The sequence below is a fragment of the Belonocnema kinseyi genome, chromosome 1, assembly GCF_010883055.1.
Source record: "Belonocnema kinseyi isolate 2016_QV_RU_SX_M_011 chromosome 1, B_treatae_v1, whole genome shotgun sequence".
Classification (NCBI taxonomy): Eukaryota; Metazoa; Arthropoda; class Insecta; order Hymenoptera; family Cynipidae; genus Belonocnema; species Belonocnema kinseyi.
In genome coordinates, this window is record NC_046657.1 from 130,397,601 (window position 1) to 130,416,200 (window position 18,600).

The window sequence follows — 18,600 nt, forward strand, 5'->3', positions numbered from 1 at the left end:
GGGTTGCGAGTCTGATGACTAAAAATAATGCATAAATATGTGCTTTTCAATAACAAGTGTTACCCACTTTGTTCCAGTAAAAAATTACGAATTGTATTCGAGGAATTAAAGAAATGTGTTTTTAGGGGTGAATTTCAAGGATGGGTTTCACCCCTTAAATGAACTTATGGGCACGTATAAAAAAATACGTGTCGAATATTTTTTGATGTTCTATAACATATCACAATTTCAAGAAAATCGGTGAGGTACACCTCGGGTACCTCCCTTGTCAGTGCGAAACGAATCAAAATATGCATAACAGTTTTTTTTTTAATTTAAATTTTTTTTAAATCCTACAAAATTTATTTAACTATTTTTCGACAGAACAGAATTTCCATAAACATGACAAGTCGCTTTTCAAGGTTCGACGCCAATTAGAATAATTTCAAGATCTCTCAATTTGTAATTGGTCATTCTAAAGCACAAAACATTTTTGGAGGATAAATCGAAATAACAACAAAAATATTGCAATAATTTTAAGATTCAATCAAGAAATTTACTGAATGTACTGAATTCAGTCCATTTTAATGATTAAGCTCTAAAATTTTAAAGCATTTTTCAATTTTATAAAAATATTATTAATAGGTTCATGAAAATACAGAATTTTTTCAGGGTATGAGGCTTTATTCGCAACTTTTCCCCAGCATGGGAGGAGGTTTAGTTTTAAAATTAAAGCATTTTAAATTCGAAAATTCTAAAGTTGAAACTTCAATTTTTAAAAAATTTTTAAGTTTAGATACCGAAACACAAATTAAATTTTAAATCATTATCACCTCCAAATTTGTTTGAATCTGCAAAAAATAAATGCTTTAAAAAAATATATTTACATATTTCACAAGCTTAATGAAACTTAAAACCTATTTCTCACAAGAAGAAAATACTTTAATTTTAATTTTATTTAAATTGCTCAAAATTGGGTAAATCCAGCTGAAACTCAACATTTGTCTCTATAATTAGCTGTATCTTCATAAAATCTCCAGATTTTGAGACCCACTGAGTCAGAAAAAAACGAATTTCAGGGAGTTGTTTGTCTTTCTGCATGTCCGTCCGTCTGTCTGTAGTCAACTGCTTGGTTGAAAATTTGTCATTTGTAGTACAAATTTATCTGTTTCGTTATAAATTCATAAGTATTTTGTTGAAAATTCGTTCTTTTTTTTGTATAAATTAATTCTGCTTTTTAAAAAATTCATCTTTTTATTGAAAATTAAATCATTTCAGTTGAATATTCTTTATTTTTAATTCGACTTTTAGGTTAAAAATTCCACTATTTCAAGTGAAGATTCATCATTTTAGTTCAAACTTCGCCTTTTTTCGTCGAAACTTATCTTTATGGTAAAAAAGTTATCTTGTTAGCTGAAAATTCATTTTTCTGTTGTTTAAAATTAAAAGATTCTAGTTGAATATTTTTAATTTAATTACTATTTCAAGAATTCGGTTGGAATTTAATATTTTTTAGATTAAAATTAAAGTATTTGGTTAAAAATTTTTCTTTTTAACACAAAATTCAAATATTTCTTAAAAAATATATGTATGTTGTTCATGAACCTTATTTTTTAGCAAAAAATAATTCTTCGCTTTTGCGAATTCATCTTTTAGGATGAAATTTAAGTATTATATTTACAGAAACATCATTTTTGTTTAAAATTCATCAGCTTGGTAAAAAATGAATTTTTTCAAACTGTAAATGTAACTATTCCATTTATAGTTGAAAATTGAACTTTTTTAATTAAAAATCCAATTATTTGGCTGAAAATTTGTCCTTTTTAGTTGAAAAACCAAGTATTTTGTTGAAAATTTATGTGTTTTGTAAAGAAATCGTCTTCTTTTTTAGGAAGTTATTCTTCTTGTTTAAAAATTAATCTTTTTCATTGACAATTTGAGTACTCTAGTTAACTAGTTATCATTTTATTTGAAATTGATATATTGGTTTGAAAATGAAGCTACTTAGTTGAAAATTAAACTTTTTTCTTAAAAATTCTTCTTTTTGCGTTAAGATTTATCTATTTCAGTGGAAAATGCATAATTTTAATTAAAATTTCATTGCTTTTTTTAAAAATTTATATTTTTTATTAGAAAATCAACTGTTTGGTACTGCGGAAACAAATGCAAGAAATGAATTGTGACGTTTTTACTATTACTAGTAATTTAATTAATCGATTTTTCAATACACTGAACAATATCTTTGATTACAACTTGCTCAAGCTTTCTAAATTTTGCATATTAATTAAATCTTTAGAAACTGAAAAAAGCAAAATTTATACAAATATTCTGAATTAATTTTTTTTAATGTGACATATTTGAATGACTCTGCATTAAGCAATGTGATACCTGAAAAAAACCCTGGAATTATCAGGAAATTTTGTCCGAGGACTTGAGTAGAAACCCTAGAATTGGAAAATATTTTTCAATTATACATTTACAATGTTACTGTTACTTTGGGGTTTTTTCCGTGAACTATTTTTTTCAAATGATAGATTGCACTTTGCGAGATCTTGAAATTATTTTTATTTTCGACGAACCTTGATGAGTATTTTGGTTATATTTACGAAAGCGAGACATGTGAAACAATGACTATTATAATTCTCCCTGTATTCAATTTCCTGCTAAAGACTAGCATCAAATCTTAATGACCTACTTGCAGCTGCCCCCCCCCCCATTTTTGTTGGACGGGCAAACAATGCGTTTTTCCCCCACAAAAATCGCAATGTACCAATGTCTTCCATATACGATAGAAAGAGAGTCCCCCCCACCCCCAAAAGTTTCGCTCTAGTGCCACTGCCCACTTGCCACGTTTTCGCAGTGCTATGTTAGGCAGTCGTTAAAACGCACTTACCATTGTACTGGTATTGGTTCTTATCAGTTGGTGTGAATTCCGTAAAAAAATTATTTTTTGAAAAAAAATTTTCTTGAGGTACAGTTTTAGAGATGAGGAGAAAAGTCACTTTGGCTTTCTGGATAGGTAAGTAATCATTCATGAAGAAATTTCATCAGATATAACTTATATAAATAAGGTGTCCCAGAATTAAGTATCCGGACTTATATGACGGTGTAAAAATAAATTTAAAAATCGAAAATTTATTTTCCAAAAATCATTCAAAGTTTTAGTTTTTAAGTGAAAAAGTATTCAAACTGGACCAATCAGGAGGGCAGTATAAACAGACGTGCGTGCGCGCGCGGGAGTACAACGTAGTGTAGTGACCACTCTCCTCCCTTCGCTAACCCCACCTTGGCGAACACTCCGTCGGACTCCTGCTCCTATACGCACGTCTGTTTATACGGCGCTCCTGATTGGTACAAATTAAATATTTTGTAACTTCAATACTAAAACTTCGAATGATTTTTGGAAAAGGAATTTTCGATTTAGTTTTTTCGTTTTTATACAGCTCTCTAAGTCCGCACACTTGATTCTTGGACACCCTATATATATATATATAACACCCTATATATATATTTATATATTTCTGAGCTGCTGCTGTCCTAGCGGAAAACCTAGCAAGAGGCCCTACTTGAAAATCATAGGCCCTCTCTTAGACCACCTTCCTCTGCCCTGTAACGAATAAAAAATTTATTTCTACATTCAGCTCTCCTCCTACTGTACTTAATTTATGGTTTTCAGAAACAATGATAAGATATGGGAGTTTGAATTAATGGATTTTTTTCTGTGAAATTTGCAGGGTGCAAACTCTGCTTCACAGGGCCGAAACTTCATTTTGAAAATTCCCATGGTTATGAACAATGGCTTAAGCATGGCTAATGGCCTTCCTCCCATGATTCGCTCACGGTTGAACATGATTTGATTTGAATTAAAATTTGGAAAAATTTTCGGAAATGGAGGGAAAGTAGTCAATTTTCCTCACATTTTAGAAAGGATCGGTGGATAAATATTTCCTTTTATTGAAATTTGTAAAAATGTTTAAGAAGGTCATAATTTACTCAATTTTTTCGATTTTCCAAAACAATTTTTAAGGAAAAATGTACTTTTATTGGACACTGGGAAATGCTTGAAGTTGTACAGAATCAATTATATTTTTTCGCTTTTTTTGAGAGAATTGTTAAAGGGAAAGAAAAATATTGGAAAAAAATTCGAATTTACAAAATTTGTTTCGCTTAATGTTACAACAAAATTACAAAAAAAAAAAATAATAACTTTCATTGTATTTTCTGAAATCTTAGAAGATCGACACAATTTATTTATATTTTTTGGATTTTTTACTAGATTGATTGGACTTTACCAAATTTTCGAAAAGCAAAATCATATATTCAATTTTTCAGAAACGTTTTGGAAAAAAATTGCTTTTACTTGACTTTGCAAAATTGTTGAGTAGGAATATGATTAACGTAACTTTGCACGATTTTTCAAGATACTGGTTAAAGAAAAGTTTACTCTTTCATGACACATGCATGATTTCAGCCCTTTTCGACGCCTATGAAGTGGGTTTAAAGCTCTACTTTTTGAATGGATGATTTTGCTTTTTGAAAATTTTGTAACGTTCAGTCAAACTAGTAAAAAATCAAGAAATTAAAAATAAATTGTGTCGATCTTCTAATATTTCATAAAAAATAATAAAAGTCATTTTTTTGTAATTCCTTTGTAAAATTAAGTGAATTATGTCCATGTACACAAATGTTGTCATTGCTAATTTTTTGTCGATATTTTTCTTTCCCTCCAACAATTTTATGGAAAAAGCTGAAAAATATAAGTAAATTTTGTACACCTTCAAGCATTTCCCAGTGTCCAATAAAAGTACATTTTTCCTTAAAAATTCCTTTGAAAACTCGAGGTTAGTTTTAGACAAATTTTTTATTTAATCAATTAATTTTCTTAATTTTCATACTAATTTAATGTTTATACTTTTCTTAATTTTCAACTAAAATTATTAGTTTTAAACAAAATTGTTAAACTTTCAACCAAAGAGATGAATTTTTAACGGAAAATATGAACCTTTAAAAAAAATATTATTTTTCGGAGGGTGATTTAATAAAAATTTTTAAACAGAATAACTTAATTCTCAACCAAAGAAGAGCAATTTTCAACTAAACAGTTGCATTTTTATTCAAAAAGAGGAGATTTCTACTGAAACAGATGAATTTTTAAATTAGAAAGATAGATTAAAAAGAAAAGTTATATTTTCGCTATGAAAATATTTCATTTAACTTTTTGAAAACAAATTTTTAACTAGAAGTCAATTTTGTACGGAATAGTTAAATTTAAAATAAAACAGTTATATTTTCAACCAAATGGGACGATTTTTTAAAAATATTGTTAAATTTTTAACCAAATACAGGAATTTTTTATGAAAAAATTAAAGTGCTACTCAAGCAGATTAATTTTTTAATCAAAAAAGATAAATTTTCAACAAACAAAAAACACTATTGATTCTTTATCTAAAAAGGCTTATAGTTTACTTTTTAACACTAAAATATACATTTTCAGCAAGAAGTAAATTTTGAACGAAATAGTGGCATTTTTAACAAAAAAATGAATTTTCAACCAAAAAGGATGACATTTGAACAAAATGGTTGAATTTCCAACAAACGACATGAATTTTCAACTAAAAATATGAATCTTCAGCCAAAAGGTATTTGTTAACAAAGGTGTTTATATTACTAAATTTTTTATGAAAAATACGAACCTTTATTCTAAAAAAACAATTTTTCAACAAAGTAGTTAAACTTTTATCCACAGAAGCTTTCAAAATTCAAAACCTTCAAAGATAAAAGGTCAAAATTGGAGAATTTTATCAGGATGAAGTTAAAATTGTCTCATTTCGAATCCAAAGCGATCAGCATAGAGCAATATTATTCTGAATTTCAGAATCTCAAAATTACATTAGTTCACAGCTAAATTGTAAAAGAGAACAATTTAAAAATGTTAAAAATTTAATTTTTTCCGATTTAAATTTACAAAAATATATGATTAAAATGTATAGAAATAAAAATTAAATTATTTCTAATTAATAACATTCAAAATTGAATAATTTAAAAATAAAAGCTTCCCAGTTTTACTAAATTTAAATTGATACCAAATAAAATTTGACAATTGGAATTCGTCTCCCCAAATTATTGGGAAAAAATACTAATAGAACTTCATAGCCTGCCAATTTTGGTCTCTTTATACTTAAAATAATGAAAATAATTGAATAATTTCAGTTTATTTCCATATTAGAGTTGAAAATTATTTTAATATTTTGGTTATTATTTAGAATTTTCCGTAAAAAATGTTTTTGGTTTTCGAATAATAAATTACACATTGCTAGATTTTTACACTATTCTTGTTGGCATTGAGACATCATAACCTACTCATGATGTTTACCGTAATGAGTTGTATCGAAAAATACTGAAAAGAAATTTTGTAGGAATTTTCAAAAGTTCAAATTTCTCCAGGAGCTTTTTTCTAAATTTTGCGTCATTTGGCACATAATCTAGATTTTTACCTTTTTCATAGTAGATGCGAGAAATAAAACCTAAATGACATGTTCTGTCAAAAATTTGTTATAAGAAATTTTGTAGAAATATTAAAAAGAATTGCTCCTCAATATTTTTTTCTTTTTGCGCCCTTTAACTCACAATAGTAGTAAAAAATTATTTTAAAAAATAGCAGATATTTCGAAAATCTCTGATTCTTCTCGAAATCCTTTTTCAACTTGATAAATCTTATTTCTATTCGCAAAACTTAAAAATGCAATATTGGAAATTGCCTTTTATTTTGATTATTAAATTTAAATTATGATTTTATCATAAGATGTTCGGTTTTTTTATCAGTTCAGTAAATATATGAAGATGTTTGTTTTTTGATCTACTGATCTTTTCAAGTTTATTTATAAAACATCTTTCGCTCCACGACGTGGAGCCTCTTCAGGTTACATGTTCTGTATATCTCCTTACCAATCGACGTGACAGTTATGTTTCGGAAAAGACTATGGTGCACATTTTTAGGTTAAGAAAAAGGAAGAAGCAAAAAAAGTTCTTAAGATAATTAAGGAAAAACGTACTTTTGTTCCCCTGTTTTTGCGTGACCATTGTAAAAAAATTCTTTTTTTTTAATAAAATCGTGGGCCAACAAACAGTGTTGTTCGCTATTTCAGGAGAACCTAAAAATGTACACCATAGTATGTTCCGAAACGTAACTGTCACGTCGATTGGTAAGCAGATATACAGAAAATGTAACCTGAAGAAGCCCCACGTCGTGCAGCAAAAGCTTGTTTTATAAATAAACTTGAAAAGATCAGTAGATCGAAAAACAAACATCTTCATATATTTAAATTGTGAATATTAATATTAAACTGTTTTTATTGAAATATCAACTACTTCATTTCTTATTCAGAATCCATCTTTTTGGTTGAAGGCTCATCAATTCATGTAAAATACATCTCTTCGGTTGAAAAATCAGCTGGCTTTGTCGTAAATTCCTTTTTTTTTTAATTGGCTGGAAATGATTATTTTGTTTTTACGAAAAATGTAATCATTACAGTAATGTAAGATACATATACATACAAGGAATTTAACTTCTATTATTTCTGAATTAAAACGTTTAAAATTTGATAATATTAAATTTAAAAAAAAACAGAAATTTACAAAATTTAAATCTTTTGAACAAAAATTTTTTCACTATGCAATTACATTAGGGAGAAGTTAAAATTGTCTAATTTCGAACCTATAGCGCTCAGAATTGAACAATTATATACTCAATTTAAGAATTAAAAAAATTAAATGATTTCACATGAAAATTTCAAAAGAGAACAATATCAAAATGTTAAAATTTCAATATTTTATTCAAAGCGATTAAAATTTGATACTTGAAAATTAAAAACCAAATTGCATATTTTAAAGTAAGAGCTTTTGAAATTCCGGAAATACAACTTTTTATCAAACTAAAAATGTATCTTTTATTACAAAAATTTATCTGAACAAATTTCGTAAAATTGGATAATGAAAAAGATAAATAAATAAATTTCTCAAATATAAAAGTATACATCTGAATTATTCTAAAGAAACGTTGAAACGTGAACATGAACCATTAAACAACTAGCTAAATTATTCAATATGAACATCTTTTTTTTTTAACTGAGCTTGATGTTTCGAAAATTTTTAGAAAGTTTTGTAAATAAAAAAACTCCGATATCCAATGCCAGGTTCTTAAATTTGTGCATTTTTAAAGCTTGAATTTCAAAAACTATTGTCTTAATTTTTTTAAAATTTATTCTGCGTGTTATCTCTATTTTATTCAGTTTCACTCAATTAAATTCCATCTTGTGTAAAATGGGTGTTTCTTGACAAAAAAATGCCTGTTCAATTTAAGGTTAAAAGGATTTTCAGATTGCCCATCTCAAACAGCTAATGAATTTTTTAATAGAAAATGAAACCATTTCGCTACAATTGCGAGGGTTTGATTCTTAGGCTTTCTGAACATTATTATAGGATTGAAAAAATGTTTCGAAGTTTCCTTAGGATTTCTTGTGCGATCATCACCAACTACAAAAATTTATTGGCTTTTTTCCATGTAGAATCCTCAAGACTGTCTTGCTAAAATCATTAGGGGTGGATTGTTAACATAGTTTATAATTTTTTGTGGTTATCTTGTATCACTATTTTTAATTAAAAAGTTATTGACTGTTTTAAATGAAGAATTTTCGAGACTGTTTAATTCAAAGTTCTAGGGTTCGTCTTTTGAGGGTTGAATTAGGAGTTGATCTGGGAATATCGACGATTATTTTGTGCCAATAGAGAATGATAACACAGGCCGACAAAATTTGACAAGGGCAAAAGCCAGAAAGCAGACCAAACATTTCCTAATGATTTTGATTCGCTGAATCCGAATCCAAGCTCAAAATTGCTTCTATACGTCAGGTTTTCAAGATATCCTAACTTAATAGTGCAAAAAACGCGTTTTTAGCTGTTTTTTTAGGTTATGTAACTGGACAAGAAAAATATCTACCACAAAAGATAATATGGAATTTGAAAGTACTAATCTTCTGCTGCAAACCTACTTGGATTTATTAGGATATCCTTATTTTTCATCAAAATATAGTAATTTAAAATTTTTTATTTTGGCGTTTTAACCCATTAACGTTGAGTAATCCAGGAATATGGTAGTTTTGTTCCATAATAAATTTAACGATCAATGTTTTTAATGAGATAGTTTCGTTTTGGGGTCCTTTTTGACATATCAAATAATTATTCCAAGAAAAATATGCGACTAAACGTATTGTTACAAGAGTCAGGTGGTTAGTATGCTTGTAGTTTGTTAGGGGTGGTTTCTACCCCTAGGAAGCGGTTTCCGTACAAATGAAAAGACACGGGTTCCATATTTTTTATTTTTTTATCAATGTGCAAGGTTTGAGTCCAAACGACTGTACTTTTTTTCTTGGTATTTCGTGCGGGATCCTTTGTTCTTTTTTAAAGTCCTAAATTGCGGCCACCATATTGGATCTTCTAGGGGTTATAAGGAAAAACTGATACCAGCAATAGAAGGGGTACCCTCGAAAACCCCTGAGATAATGTTTTCAAGACAAAATATCGTACCGTCAGCAATAGAAGATGTGTTGTATAAATCTGAACACCTCAGCGTGAATGAGTTAAAACGCCAAAATAAAAAATTTCAAATGACTATTTTTTGATGAAAAACAAAGATATCCAAATAAATCCATGTAGGTTTGAAGGAGAAGATTAGTACTTTCAAATTCCATAACTAGCCTTTGGACATTTTTCTTGTCCGGTTACATAATCTCAAAAATTTCTAAAAAACACGTTTTTAACACTTTTAGGTTAGGGTATTTTGAAAACATGACGTATAGGAGCAATATTGTGCTCTGATTCGGATTCAACGCATCAAAATAAAAGAGAATCAAGTTTATAATCATGCAAATACCAGAAAATATAGTTTCTAAGCTCTGAACAAAATAATAAAATTTAAATAAGATTTAAATTTTAAGAAGAATCTGGACTTTTTTCATAAAAATAGGGTGAGTGTAGACCAAGTATTTTTGTTTGTTAACAGGAACATTGTTAAGGATAACCAAATATTCTTTAGGTAGGTTAACCCACGAAAGATGGGATTATCTAGAGAAACAATCTATATTTCGATTAAATAGGCCTTTTCATTGCAATTACTTTTGAGTACGCATGCTCAAAAAATAATTGTACTTCCTTTCAATTGTCGGTTCCTTTTGACGAATCTATATTGTTATTACGATAAAGCAATAATCTTTTAAATTTCTTCGAGGGGTACCTGTGTCAAAAGTGTGAACTAAAATTAATCAATCCGATGTTAAGAGAAATATTTACAACCTTGTTTTTATAGCCTTATTACAGATGGCCTGATGAGGAGAACTGTAGATTGTCGAAAAATTGGTTTATTTTTACCAAGTAAACTTGTTAGATAAAGTCGAATAACATTTTAATTGTTTCGTTTTTTTCCAAATATATATTTTTAGTTTAGATAAAACCTTTCCTTTGTTATTAAATTTTTTTCTTATAATAGAAACCTACAAATGTAAAATGTAACTACAAAGCCTGTAATAATATAAAGTAATATGATTTTCTTTTCTTAACGCACGTTACATGAATCTCGATGCTAGAGTCTTTGAACTGCCTGTCAGGTTAGGCGATGGCTTTGCTAGTTTATAACCGGAAAGTCAGGGTTCGCTTCCCTCTAACGACATTTTTAAAAATTTGAATGTCTTGAAATTGTTAAGAGCTACTAAATTTATTAATAAAAAACTAATACATTCATTTTTAATTAAACTTTTGCAAGTGAAAAATTTCCAGTTTTTAACTGTTATCGCTTCTGAAGCTAATATTTTAAAGACACATTACACTGATTTCCAAATATAAATATCGAAAAAGTCAGAGAATCGTTTCCACTAAAAATATGTTGTTTTTTGGGCTATTATAATAAATATCAAAATTTAAAAAAATACAAAAATAAAATATGAAAATAGAATATTATTAAATTACATTTCCTACTGGTTTTACATATTATTTTCATGCTTTCACATCAGAGTAGTTAGTGAGATTCGTAACAAAAAATTATAGATGAAAATTGTTTGACGTCCAAAAAAATCGCACCGGAAGTGATGAGAGTTACACACATTTAATTTCTTATATGAATTATATTTCTAAAAATTAATATTTTTGATTCATTAAAATAAATTAAATTTTTAATTTTAATGAAAGAAATTAGAATTAATAAAAATTTCCAAAAAATGCCGTTATCCCAGAAGGAGACCGATCCTTTCGGTTACGAAAGTCGAAAAAATCATTTTTAAACTTTGATAATGATCTATTAATGAGAGTGGTGTAAATAAAAACAAGACTGAAAAGAGTGTTGTTTTGCATTGTCAGTTTACGAAACTTAATTGGAAATAAGAAAATAAATAAGTATGCTTATGTTGTCTTTTTAAAGCCATCGCAACTTTATTCCTGGTCACTTTTGCCCATGCTCGGGTAAGCCCAATTCCTGAGACACCCACAGAGTCCGCGAAGCCCATGAAGCAGCCCAAGAAGGTGAGTTTTACTTCACTAAAGAATATAATTTTATTATTCTTTAATTATACAAACTTTTCACTGGCCCTATCTAAAAGATAGATTTGGTTTTATTTATATATACACTCCCGGTCAACAATTATTCCTCACCTAGAGCGAAATTGGTCGAAATAAAAAGAATTATATCTCTGGTAAGAATTCATGAATTGAAAAAATCTAACGTTGTTTTGAAGTTTAAGTCATTACCGTTTAAATTCAATTTTTTAAGAATTAAAAATTGAATTTTTTATATTAAAAAACAATAAATGTTTTTTTCCACTTTTTTCGCTCCCAAAAACGTAAAAAAACTTTTTCCAACACTGAATATCTCGGAATATATACATTATAGAAAAAAACTCCAAAGAGAAAAAAATGTTTCCTTGTACATGTTTCTGACGAACAAATTTAGGTAACCACCACAAAATGTTCCAATTGTAACCTGTAAAAAGCAAAAACTTTCCTAGAAAAGAAAAGAGTTCTATTTTTTTGCAAAGGTAAAAAAGAGGAAAGAAAAATGAGAAGGCAGTTAACCAAATCTTTTTTATTTCTCCCATCCTCTTTATTTCTACTATTAATAAACTACAATAAAAAACATTTGTAAATAATAATCACCAAGGTTCCGGCATCCGTAGAGCACCCTTATTAAGGAAAAAAAATCAAAAATTAAAATTTTAGAAGACAGGAACAGTTCGATTATTCTTTTTTAACTGTTTTTTATTGTGTTTTGATAAAAGAAGAAATAGAGGAGAACAAAGAAATAAAAAAGGAAAAGAAGAAGATTTCGTTGTTTGGTACCAAAATATTTGGTAGAGATTACCAGAATTTCTGGGTAAGTTTACCAGAATATATGGTCCTGTTGACCAGAATGTTGTATTTCTAAGCGAAGAGAAACTGTCCGGTAAAAATTTCTGATCAATTTTAATAGAATTTATGGTTAAATTGCCCTAATTTCTGTTAACATTAAATAGAAAAATTTTATAGCAGTAACTTCTAATGCTTTTTCACCAGAATTTATAGAAAGGGTATATTTGACGTTTTATTGTAGCTAAATTAACCAGAATTCTGGTTGCTTCAACCAGATTATTTTTTTTTGGGCACAATAACATTTATTTCTTTTTCAGGAAAATACGGAATTGCCCTACTACGGAGACGTTTTGGTAAGCTATATATTTGTGAATAATGGGTTTTTGGTATCAGTGTTAAAAAGTGTAATTATTTATGGTAAGGAAATAATTGGGAGTATTGATGTCATTTTGTCGAACAAAGGCAGTAATTAAATAATCTCTTATTTGAGATTTTACCGATTTCTGGTTAAATAATTTTCTGAAAAAACGAGAAAAAATCTGCCTTGGCCCGGATTTGAACCGGGAACGCAACTATTCATGAGTAGGGCGTCAACCAAATGAGCCACCGGAGCCACAGTAAATACTTTCTCGTTTCTTCTAAATGAAGAGGATGAAGCGGGTCTGCATTTTTCTAATCTGTGAAATTTTCGTGATTAAGGGCATGTGACTCAGCTAAATACCTATATTACCGACAACAGTTTTTCAGTTGACTGAATGTTTTTTTTTAACTAAGAACTTTTTTTGTAAATAAAATATCGAGCTGAAACTTTAAGAAATGTATTAGAGAAAAATAAAGTACGTTTAGGTACAGCATTTTTGTAGGAACTTCACTGAAAATTATTTTATCTTTTTTCTGAACCTCGACATTTTTCGAACGTTCCAACTTTTTTTATACATAAAATATCGGTCTCAAACTTTGAGAAATGCAAGAGCCGAAAGAAAACTACGTTTAAGTACAAAGCTTAATAATAAAAGATGTAAAAAAATATATTTCAATAATCAATTCCAACGGCATCAGCCGGTAACGTTGTACACGAAAATACGAAACCTGACGGCCACTAGAAGAGGCTCTAGAGAGTTCGTATTTTCGTGTACAACGTTACCGGCTGATGCCCTTGGAATTGATTGTTGAAATATATTTTTTTACATCTTTTATTATTAAGCTTTGTACTTAAACGTAGTGTTCTTTCGAGCCTTGCATTTCTCAAAGCTTGAGACCGATATTTTATGTATAAAAAAAGTTCGAACGTTCAAAAAATGTTGAGGTTCAGAAAAAAGATGAAATAATTTTCAGTGAAGTTCCTACAAAAATGCTGTACCTAAAAGTACTTTATTGTTCTCTAATACATTTCCCAAAGTTTCAGCTCGATATTTTATTTACAAAAAAAGTTCTTAGTTAAAAAAAAACATTCAGTCAACTGAAAAACTGTTGTCGGTAATATAGGTATTTAGCTGAGTCACATACCCTTAACTCTAATCTAAATAAATTTACCAAATCTGAATTTGATTGATTTATTTTCTAATTGTCGGTCCCACAATATGATGAAATCAAAAAACAAGAGTCAAAATAACTTGTAGCTAGTAATTCTCAAACGATTTTGGATTTTCCAAAGACAAATAGAGCATTTAATTTTAAAGAGATTTATGTCGCCTTATTTAAAAATGTTTTGTTTATTATTTTATGTTAATGCAAAGAGTCTACGCTATGCTTTTATAGGAAAATAGTACTCAATAAGAGAAATTTGTCATCAGCTATTTTTTTATTAATTTAATAAGCAAATGCCTAGTATGTAGATTTAAAGGCAGAAAGAATTGGTTTTTTCTTCATTTTCCTTAAATTATACCGCGAGTGATATTTAATGATGGATAATTATCATCCGATATTCTTTGCTAAATTAATAAAGAAATTATATAAACAAAAGCCCAGTGATGCTTAATGATGGAAAATCGTCATTCGATATTTTTTGTAGCATTCATAAACAAATTATATAAAAAAATGCCCAGTGTGGACATTTATAGGCCGAAAGAAATCACTTTATCTCTTAAATTTTCTTAAATTATGTCGCCAGTGTTGTTTAGTGATAGAAAATTAACATCCAATATTTTTGATTAATTTCATAAAGAAATTATATAAACAAATTGCCAGTGTGGTCATTTAAAGGCAGCATGACATTTTTTCTCTTAATTTTACTTAAATGATGTCTTCAATGATGTTTAATGATGTGCAATTACGATCTGATATTTTTTATGAATTTGATAAACAAATTATTCAATCAAATTTATAATTTGGTCATTTAGAGGTTAAAAAAAATTTTTTTTTTTATTTTTCTAAAATGATGTTGGCAGGGAGGTTTATTAATGGACAAACCATTTTATTTTGTTTTGCATGTATTAATGAAATGTTCTTCTGGTTTATATGTATAACAGATAAAATTTATTTACAAAATTAATCAAAAATAACAAAATACCACAAATAAACACGATTGGCGACACCAATTGAGTAAAATTAGGCGAAACGAGGATTTTTTACCTTTAAATGCCGAATTTGTAAATTTTGCTGCATGATTTATTTATAAAATTAATAAAAAATATCTGATGATAATTTTCCACCATGAAACATCACTGGCGATGTAATTTGAAGAAAATTGGATGAAAAACGAATTCTTTCTGCCTTCAAATGTCCAGACTAGGTAATTGTTTTTATAATTTGCTTATAAAATTTATTAAAAATGTTAGATGACAAATTTTTATGATAAAGTATTAATTTCTTGGTAAAAGTAAGTAATTTTAACGCAAAGGTTCACTTGGCAAATGAAGAATTCATAGGGTAGACTATTTGTTTTGTTAATTTTTTGATGATTGCGGAAAAAAAATTCACGAAGATAAACAAAAAGACGAAAAAAATCGACTTTTTCTTAACTTCTTGCATTAGCGTAAAACTTTAGACAAAAAAATTCAAAAATCAGCCGCATAAATTTCTTCAAAAATTGTTACTACATTTAAAAAAAAATACAAAATCGGTTAAAAATTTTTAGCTACAAGTTATTTGAAACCCCCTTTTTTTCTTCCATCCCATTGTGCATCTGTTCGTCCGTATACACAATAAATCTCGAAAAAATTAAGAGATTAAATAGATTTTTGGCACACTCTTTTTACATCCTAATAGAATGGACGATTTCGTTAATCAGCCATTTTGGATAAAAACTAGTATTTGGAAAAACGATACAAGTTACAAAAAGATGATTTAACAAGAATTATCAACTCGAAAAAGAACTGCAAAATGGTTAGGAATCACTTTTTGATAAGGCACGTAGTTTTTGTATTTATAATAAAAATGAACACTTTGTGGAAAAACGACACAATTTACGAAAACAAATTAACAGAAAAAATTGTTCGCTCAAACAATAACTACAAATTTGTTTGAATTTATTACATTCTCATAAATCATAATTGAGAAAGTATTAGAATTGTCTGAAATTTGTCACCACAACATTCAAATTTTGAATAAAACGACGCAAAATATAAAAAAAAGTCTTAAAAAAGAATAATAATTGTTTAAAAACCCTACAAAATTTTTCAAACTATTTTTCAACAGGACTCGTTAGTTATTTCTATTCATCGTAAGTAGTATGCAGAAAATAGAAATTTTAATATTACACCAAAAGACGTGAGCACGTAGCGCGAGTGTCATAATGAGAATCTGTAATGTAAAGCCTACATGTTCGAAACGCGAGGTGAAAACATTTTTGAGCGCGAAGCGCTTAGTAGACCATTATTGCGCGCGCAGTGCGGGATTAGTATGTTCAAGTTTATATTATATTTAGATTCAGTAAATTTATATAAATTACAATTACTCACTATAATCTCACAGGTTACAAAGATGCAGATTCGTGGCAGTCTGTGGATATTGAGTATTATAATGTTACGTCACACTCGATCGATAACGCCGAAATCTATTAGGTCTTACAACTTGGTGGACTACAAAGGAATAATTACATAGGCGTTTGACTGAAATTAATATATTTAGACGAAATTCAGTAAAATCCGTGACATAACATTGCTTTTTACGTAGAAAAGCCATTTATTTAATAATTGTAAGCAATTTGGGAAGTGTTCGATTTTGATAATCCCTCAAGAAAAAATATAATGGCCCCTAATTGAAGTCAGAGTGCATCGCTGTAATGACACTACGACACACAAAATAATATTTTCTGGGTCTAGAGGTCAGACCATGTTTACTATATATTTGTAGGGTCGCTGAATCCGATTTCGAGTTCCAAAGTTATGTCAGGGTGCTGACATAACCTCAAAACACCTCATACAATTTGTTGTTCGTGTCCGGGGTTTAGACAATGTTAATTATATGTTTTTAGGGTTGCTGAATCCGAATCCGAGGTCTAAAAAATTCAAGAAAATCAGGGCTTTGACACAACCTCAAAAAACTTCATCAAACTATTTTTCCGATTCCGGGGGTCGGAACATTTTTACTATATGTTTTTGAGCTCGCTGAATCCGAATCTGTAGTCTGAAACTTCATCATGCCAGGGTTTTGATTTTTCAAAGAAACCTGTAAAAATTTTATTGTAGATCTATACAATTGATTTATCTAATCACTTATTTATTCTTGTTAAGCATTTCAAAAATTCAAATTCTTTGCCAAAAGCCCTCGTTAGCACTAATTGATGTACAAAATTCGATTGAGCAACCTTCTCGCGGTTGTCTGTGGAATGAATAGGGTTTATGGGTGGAACTGGTCTTTGTTTAATATATAATTGGCTAAAGTCTAAACGCGAAGCGTTACGTAGCTGAGATTACGAGGTATTTTGAATTTTATGTTAAAACTCTGACAAGCTAGGTTTTTTTGGACCTTAGATTCGGATTCAGTGACCCCAAAAACTTATAAAAAATGGCCTGATCCCTGACTCAAAAACAAATTTTTATGAGGTGTTTTAAGGATAATTCAGAACCCTAAAGTACTGGGTTTTTTTTCTCGAATTCGGTTTCAGTGACTCCAAAACACAGAATAAACATGGAATCGCCCATGGACTGGAAAAATGAGGTTTTTTGTGATTACGTCAGAACCCTGACGTGCTGGGGGATTTTGAGTTCGGAATCGGATTCAGAGACCCCAAAAACATATAAAAAACATGATCTGAGTCCGGACTAAAAAAATTGGTATAACATGTTTTGAGGTTATGTCAAAACCCTGACGTGTTCGGGTTTCTTGGACCTAGGATTCGGATTCAGCAACCGCGGAAACATATAGTAAGCATGGTCTAAACTCCAGACCCAGAAAAAGATTTTTTTTGTGTGGCCGTGTAATTAATGGTAAAAAATTGGAAATTTTGGTAGTGCTTTAAAATGCGCTTTTCAAAGATGTCGAGCGATTATTTTTGCACCTTGAAAGGCACAAAGAGAAAATAAAAATGTTCGAAGACTTTGATCCTTCTTAGAAATCCTGTATGATTTTTTGAAAATCCTTAAACTTCTCTGATTTGTTTTAATCCCTTTAAATCTATTGAAAATCCCTAAAATCTTTGCATTTTTTCAAATTCGTTTAAAAATCAGTCAAATTATTTCAAAATTGACTAAAATTAATTAAAATCTCTTGAAATCCTTTAAATTTTCTTAGACTCCTGAAAATCTCTTTAAACTACTTACGATCTTTGTCAGATTTCTTGAAAGTCCTTCTCCAAGTTTTCCTAAAATCCCTTTAACTTTTTAAAATAATAAAAAATTGTTCGAAATTGACTAAATTAATTAAAATCCTTTGAATTTTCTTATATTGTGTAGAATATTAAAATTTTTTTACACCACTTGAAATCTCTTCAAATTAATTTAAATCTTTTTGAATAACTTTTCAGTAACTCACAGGAAATTCTTTAAAATCACTTAAACTGCCTTACAATCTTATAAAATTTCTTAGAAATCCTTAAAACTTTCTATATTCATTAAAAAATCTTAGAAATTTCTTGTAAGACATTTCATTTTTTGCCTTCTTTTAAAAACCCTTGACATTTTTTAAAATAATTTAAACCCTCTCGAAATTTGGCTGAAATCACATAAATCTTTTTAAATACTTTAAAATGTTGTTAATATACGAGGGTGGATTGATAAGTTTCCGGCCTGACCAAGAGATGGCGCCACTAGGCCTACCTTGAGGTGGCGTTCTATAGTACCATCCTTAGATAGC

The 18,600-nt window shown here is 28.8% G+C and overlaps 1 long non-coding RNA gene across 1 annotated transcript in view; it reads left to right on the forward strand.

Annotated features, from left to right (window-relative positions):
- Window positions 1-11,508: 11,508 nt before the first annotated feature.
- LOC117182682 overlaps window positions 11,509-18,600 on the forward strand; it is an 8,088-nt gene continuing 996 nt past the window's right edge. The window contains exons 1-2 of the long non-coding RNA XR_004468335.1: window positions 11,509-11,544; window positions 12,684-12,719. This is a non-coding gene — a long non-coding RNA (uncharacterized LOC117182682). The remainder of the gene's footprint in view (window positions 11,545-12,683; window positions 12,720-18,600) is intronic.